The following is a 7,418-nucleotide window of genomic DNA, read 5'->3' as shown; positions in this document are numbered from 1 at the left end:
TGAGGGTCTCATATGCTTGTGTGTATAACCCAGTAGATGGGAGGACGGCCTCACTAAGTATTTATGATAATACTTACGCATCTCAATTGTTGTTTGTGGTGTGCAGGTAAAGGAAAAGTGTGATCGTGGAATCAAAGGCGATGAGGAGGAAGATGTTCTAGAGGCTTGATTGATTGTGGTCTAGCTGATGTTAGGTTGCTAGATTAAGTCATTGGAACATTGTAGGATGTTAGCTTTTGGTTATTTCTTTGATTGGATTATTTATGTTGGAATATTATTGGAATTGTTTTATTTGGTTATCCGCTGTTATTGATTGTTGTTAGGATGTTAGTGGGTATGGGACCACTAGTAAATGAGGTATATAAAAAAAAACGGAAAGGGTTGTTTCAAAAACAAACATGGATATATTATTGTTATAAAAAGAAAAAAACAAACTTTAATTCATGAATCTAAAAACGAAAACTAGAAATATTGCAAAACCAACAAGCTTAATTATATTTAGACAAAAATAATCTAATTTAGTTTTCTAGTAGTTTCCTTCATTAATATGTATATAAAACTCAATTATTGAGGAAAGAAAAAAAATCTTAATATGATTAGTTTTGATTTAAGAAGAAAAATCGAGGGGGAGGCAATAGCATGTGCATGGACGCCCTACAGAACAAGTGATCGACCTCTTCTTTCCTTTGGTCTTCACTTTATGAATTATCAACTTTATCTTCTTTGTCTTTTTTCTAAAGTTGTTTTGTAGTAACTATGTATTTTGTTACATTTTCTTAATCATCATAATTAACGCTCAGCCAAAGTAATATACCGGCCACAAAACGTAGTACTTATTGTTCATGAACTTGTCCATTAGTCATTTGTTCGTATCACAGATAATCTAATCTTTTTTTTTTTTTTTGTGGAAACACAAACTATCTAATCTAAGTTATCGCTTTTTTGGATATTTTTTGTGACTCGGTTATAGATCTAAAAGAGGGATTGGAAGACATAGTTGGAATGATATAATGAATAAACGTTGTGACAAGTTTTAGAAATTGTTATTTTCTCCCAAATTATTTATCTTTAACCGTGTTTTCTGAATATCAGATCTAGGATCCAAATCCTAACATGCAGTTCTATGAAACGGATACAAGTTGTCTTCTCATTGTAGCACAAAATGCGAATAATGTGGAATTCAACTTAGAAAAACTTATTTCTTTTCAGACCGAGATAACTCTACTTAAAAAAATAATAATAATAGGGGAAACAAACAGAGGCGACAAAGAGTGGCACACGAATGCCCTTACCTTTTCCTTATCAACATTCTTGCTACTTCTGTTTTCTTCAAAAGAAACCCATCACGATAATTTTGTCATTTTTCACTTGTATATATTAAACTAAATACGAGTTTTATATAAATAATTAGATGAGAACCCATCCGATGCGTGGATTTAAAGTTTTATAAATTATATTAAAATTTATTGTACACTATTTATAAATTTTATTTTTGTTATAATACACTGATTTATATCCATTTACAAATCTTTTATGTATGCTATATTAAAAATATATTTTTTATACACCTAAATATATTCTATGTTACAAATATATTCACCCACCTAGAAAATGTTTGTATGAACGCATTAAGCCAACTATTTTACTTTCACTTATGCACAGTTTTTTATTACAAAAATTGTTGGTTCAAAAAACGTTTTGAAGAAAAAATATATTACATAATATGCTAATCAATGATGTATCATCACAATAGTGTATGACCACCATGGAGAAAACTTCTGCTCCGCTTTCATCTTTTATGGAGAGAACCTTGCATCCAACCTCCTCCACTATGGAGAGAACCTTAGCTCCGCCTTCCTCACTTGGAGAGATAACCTTGCGTCAAACCTCCTCCACCTTCATTCCTTGGGGTGATAATCTTGTGTCCGACCTTCTACACCATAGAGAGAACCTCGGCTCTGCCCTCCTTCTGTGTGGAGAGAACATGTCCACGTCTTTTTACTATCTCAAAATGGCTTGCTCCGACAACCATTGAAAGTAAAAACCTTTTTTCTAACGTCACAAAATTTTTTTGATAGTAACTAATATTAAATTTCCCAATGTATTTGTGGAAGTGCTTTGACACACAATGATATAGCTTCTGTCTCTGTAACGCCTCAACCGCCACCTTGCTTAGTGAGCCCATGTCCACTCTCAGTCTATGGGCTCACCTATCTAAGTGCGCCCTACATCTTTTCCTGGCTCGTGGACCCCACCATATTTGATAGCCGGTTTGTTACGTTTGTGAGACTTTAAAAACTTGTTTACCAATCCTATAAATCAACAAATGATATTTTCCTGTGTTTTTTCTTCACTCGCAGAGTTCCGACAATCACTTCCGAGAAGGTCACCCATCGTGAAATTCTCGGAGAACCCTTGACCGAAAAAGTAAGTGCATTTTAGTGACATATGTAGCAAAAAAACAATTATTTTAAACCTTTCCGCAAACCAGGGTGTCACAGTCTTTGAGCTCCTATGGATCTTTCAACAATGATTTAGATTTTTCTAATCTATCTATCTATTTTTGTTGTAAGCTTGTGTTTGATTAGTCTATTTTATCCATCCATTATGTTGATGAGCTTCTATTGAATGAATAATGGTAACAATTATGTTTGCAAAATAAAGAAGGGTTTATGACCAACCAATCAAGGTTGAGAAATTAGAAGAAGATTAATTTGACATATTTAAAGAAACAATAGAAAATTATAAGCACGGTAATATAAATCCCAAATAATTCAAAGATGAAAATATAAATTAAATAAAATAATCTAAAAATACTACAATAAATTTTAAAATACTGTATTAAGAAAAGTTGACACATATAATAATTTTTTTTTGGTCAGCATATTTAACCTTACCTATTCCCAACTGAAAAAAAAGTAGGAGAAAATTTTGGTCTAAAAAAAGAAAAAAAATTTACCTTCCTATTAAAAGAAACTTTCAGCTAAACAAAGTTGAAAGCAATGTTTTTGAATAACTTAAAATTAAAAATAATTAAATAATATTATAATTTTGAATTTTATGAAATATAGATATCTTTTTTTCTTTCATAAAAGGGGCTGCGCGGACGCAAATTCCCTCTGCCACAAATAATGACGCAGGCTATAATTATTAAAAAAAACTTTTTTATTTTTTAATAAATTCTGTAGTTTTTGATAATTATCTTTTTACATTATTAATATTTTTAAAAACAAAATATCTTATTTTTGTTTTAATCAAATTTCCTTTATTAAATATTAACTTTTACACATATCAAAATCTGAGATTGATAACTTAACACATGTTAAAATTTTGTTAATGACTAATTTTCAAAACCCAATTTTATATAATAAGATAACTATACACTATAAATGGCATGGATGTAAGGACGTTTAGAAGATCTTCTGTAAAATAGTGACCATGCATAACCGAGTTTTGATTTAGAAATAGATCATAATGATGGATCTATCTGTCTTATAATTTTACTTTATGCACTGTGATCCTGACGTGTTTTGACTTTTACTTGTGAAAACTTGGGTTTTTGAGATAATTGGAAAGCAAAATATAACGGAAACGAAGATTTGTATATAGTTTTGATTTGAGTTGAAGTTAAGTTTTAATCAAAAATATCAGTATTGACCAGAAGAAGTGAGAACATGTAGTTGAATAACGTGTACTAGTTTTATTGTTATGTCACCACTTAAGTGTAAATTCGCAAAAAAAAAAAATTAACTCAACAAGAAATCTTTAATTTGAATAATGTTATAAGTTCTTATATAAACTAACCCAACAAAAATCGTTTTAAGACTTCTTTCAATATTAATCAATTTTCTTAACACAAAAAAAAAAAAATGTTCCACAATACCCAAATAATAGAATGGACCAATAATTGTTTACATATATATATATATATATATATATATATATATATATTCCTTGTACACCATTGTTTAAATCCCATTACCCATTGATCATAACATATTGGGCCTGAATGCATGCATATATTTTCCTCTATAACCCATCTTCAAAGCGATCCGAAATTGGAAGAGGCGCTTCCGATGCCAAATCATTCGTTTACGTTTCATCATCATCGTCAGCAAAGAGATACAATTCAGAGCAGAATGAGTATATATGTTTTGTTCTCGAGAAAGCACACAGTTATAACGATACGGGCATTAGCTATGCCTAACACTTTTCCTTCATCACTCCAGAACCAAATCTGCTCGTTGTAAGTGTAAGGTAAGCAAAAAAAACATTATATACTACAAAGTCTTGCTGTCTTCTTTTTTGACTTGCAAGCCAACCGCATCCTAGAAGAGACCGTTTTACTGAATCTCTTCAAGTTGCAATCATTCATGACGCCCAAAGCAGTGAGCATTCTCCTACTAACTCTCTTCGAAAAAGGGAAGCTCGCAAGTTACAAACCCTAAAACTGTTTTTGTTTATTTATTGTCACAAATCCTAAGCAAGTTTGTAGCCATGGCTGAAGGCAGTCCTAATCGCCCCCCACCGTTTCCCCCTGACCCTCCCGACCATAGCCCTATTGTTTCTTTTTCAGACTTTCCCCCTCTCCCTCCTTCCTCTCCCTCCCCCCCCTCTCCCCACTCTCCTCAAACTGCTTTTATCGAGCCTGAGAGAGTGGTTCTAGCTCTCTCTGCTCATCATAAATCTACCCCTGTGGTGGTCAATGCCCAGGCTCAAGCCATTCTCAACTCCTACAACCAAACCCTAAACCTCATTCCCAAATCTGATACTCTTGCTACAGTAAAAGATAGCAGAACAGTGGCTCAAACTGATGGTCTCTTACCTCAAAATCCTCCCAAGGTTACCCGTCGAGTCCAACTGGCCAAAGCGCCCTGCCCACTCCTACATTGATCCCTGTCGACACAAGAATAGACCATATCTCCCCCCTCCCTCCCCCACTTCTGCCTACTCCGCAAGTGAATCCCCAAATCCCAAACCATTGCCCGAGTGTTTCGGTCTTGCCTCCTTCCTCCGTTCCCCCTGAACCCCAACCGCCTTCGGTGAACCCTCCAACCTCCACCCCAGACCCAACCCCTCTGGTTCAAAAGCTTAAGCGTGGAGCTGACCGTTCTCTCTCTAGATTAGCTCCCGTAAACTACTCTCCTGAGGGGAAGCCACGAATTGTAATCCCTGATGATGTATTTCAGGAAGGAGCAAAATTACATAAAGATTTTATCATTGGTAAATTTAAAGGCAGACTTCCTACTTACAAACATATCCAAAGTGTTTTGAGCCACATGTGGGGTAAAGGTCAAAAGTTAGAAGTGCACCTTAATCACTCCAATAACTCTATGCTTGTAAGGCTGCCAAATGATTATGTCCGCACTAAGGTTCTGGAAAAGAAGCTGTGGTATATCGGTGAGTGCATGTTCCTAGTGGCACAGTGGGATTCGTCTGGAGGGACCACTGCTGACCTTGAAGCTATTCCAATTTGGGCCCATCTCAAAGGGATGCCTTTTGACCTGATGCATCAAAAGGGCATTAGTTTAGTTGCTGGACTGGTTGGTGAGCCAAAGGAGATGGACGAATTCACAAGAAACTTAGTCAGTCTGACTGAAGCACATGTTAAGGTGGAGAGGAACCTAAACGAATCATTGCCTACTTCTGTCGAAATTGAAAGATCCAGTGGTGAAGTGATTACCATTAATGTCGAGTACCCTTGGATCCCTCCCTCCTGCTCCCACTGTAAAAGCATAGGACACTCTATTAGATTATGTCCTAGTGTAACCCCCTCCTGGTCAGAAACGAAAAAACCTTCTGGTGATCCAGTATCAGAGAAGAATCAGAATGTCAAAGGAGATTTTACCTCCAAATCTAAAAAAGGAAAAGAACATACTGTTCTTGCTCCCCCACAACCCTCCCAGGGCTCTGAAAAAGCAAGCAGTTCTGCCCCCCCCCCTCCTTCCAGCAGTTGACTTAGTCAAAAGTCAGACTGGTTTTGCTGCTGCCCTGCAAGTCCCTTCTCCCCCAACTCCTGTCGCCACCAAACCTGTAGAGCCAAAAACAAACAACCTTTCAGTCTCGGCTGGCCACACAAACAACCCACCCTCTCTTAGCCCACCCATATTGGATAGTACCTCCCCAATGGACTGCTCATCCCCCCATCTATCTCCAAATAAGCTCATTTCCCTTAACCCCTTTAGTGTCTTAGACTCCCAACCTCAAACCTCTACACCCACTTCAGAAACTCCACCCCCTGCCCCCATCATTACTGAACTAAATCAACCCACTGTGGTGACTCTCCCGTCCATGGGAGAAGCCCCACTCCGTTCCTAACATCCCTTTCCTTTTCCCATGTATATACAACCTTTCTTTTGGAATGTCCGCGGACTGAACGACCCGGAAAAACATAGACCTTTCTCTTCTTGGCTTGCTTCTCACAAGCCTCTTTTTGGAGCTATTATTGAAACCCACATAAAGGAACCGAACCTGAACAGAGTCATGAACCTTACCTGTCCTGGCTGGCATTATCTGTCCAATCACAACTCTGATGAGGATGGGAGAATTGTAATCATCTGGAAATCTCCTGCCACAGTAAGTATGCTGCATCAATCAAGGCATATGGTCACTAGTGAAATAACCATTCAAGGAGGCCATAGATTCTTTTTCACTGCTATTTATGCGCCTAACCTGAGTGACGAACGCACTGATTTATGGTGCGAACTCATGGGGATTCAGCAAAGATTCCACCTAGACTCCAACCCTTGGCTTGTTGGTGGTGATTTCAACCAAATAGTACACCCCGCAGAGCACTCAAATCTGTTGGTCAACCACCTCACCTCCCGTATGCTAGAGCTTCGTGATTGCCTCCTTCAGATGGAGCTGTTTGACCTTCGGTATCAAGGCCCTCTTTTCACCTGGTCGAATAAAAACCCTATCAACCCCATCGCAAAAAAGCTAGACAGATTGCTAGTAAATAACCATTGGCTCTCTACTTACCCTAACAGCGTTGCTTCCTTCCTAGCCCCAGAATTCTCTGACCATTCTCCTTGCCTCCTCAATCTTGCTGCATCTCTTCCCTCTGCTGGCACAAAACCATTTAAGTTTTTCAACTTCCTCACATCCCACCCTCTCTTTCTCCAAACGATTGGATCTGCTTGGGACTTGGCTGGAAATTCACATCCCTTGGAAACAAGTTTGTCAGTACTGAGTGCAAAACAAAAAACACTAAAAAGAGATTTAAAAACACTTTCAAGAGAGAATTTCTCAGATATTCAGAATAGGGTGAGAGAAACTAACCGTTTGCTTCAAGATGTGCAGGTTCAGGCAATGTCTACACCATCCACTGACCTTTTCCACCAGGAGAGAGAAATGCATGCTAAGTGGGAATTCCTCAGGAAGATTGAAGAAGCTTATTTTAGACAGCGCTCTCGCAT

At 37.4% G+C, this 7,418-nt stretch overlaps 2 long non-coding RNA genes across 2 annotated transcripts; both read right to left on the bottom strand.

Annotated features, from left to right (window-relative positions):
• LOC109130179 lies at positions 5,084 to 5,741 on the bottom strand. Its single transcript, XR_002036288.1, has 3 exons — positions 5,684 to 5,741; positions 5,313 to 5,504; positions 5,084 to 5,172 (listed from the first exon to the last, which is right to left on the bottom strand). It is a non-coding gene; the product is annotated as an uncharacterized LOC109130179 (long non-coding RNA).
• Positions 6,494 to 7,418, bottom strand: LOC109130170. The gene is made up of 4 exons (XR_002036275.1): positions 7,282 to 7,418; positions 6,982 to 7,166; positions 6,673 to 6,899; positions 6,494 to 6,585 (listed from the first exon to the last, which is right to left on the bottom strand). It is a non-coding gene; the product is annotated as an uncharacterized LOC109130170 (long non-coding RNA).

Source organism: Camelina sativa, chromosome 17, assembly GCF_000633955.1.
Source record: "Camelina sativa cultivar DH55 chromosome 17, Cs, whole genome shotgun sequence".
Classification (NCBI taxonomy): domain Eukaryota; kingdom Viridiplantae; phylum Streptophyta; class Magnoliopsida; order Brassicales; family Brassicaceae; genus Camelina; species Camelina sativa.
The sequence above is the reverse complement of the archived record's forward strand: the minus strand, read 5'-3'. Positions and strand labels throughout refer to the sequence as shown.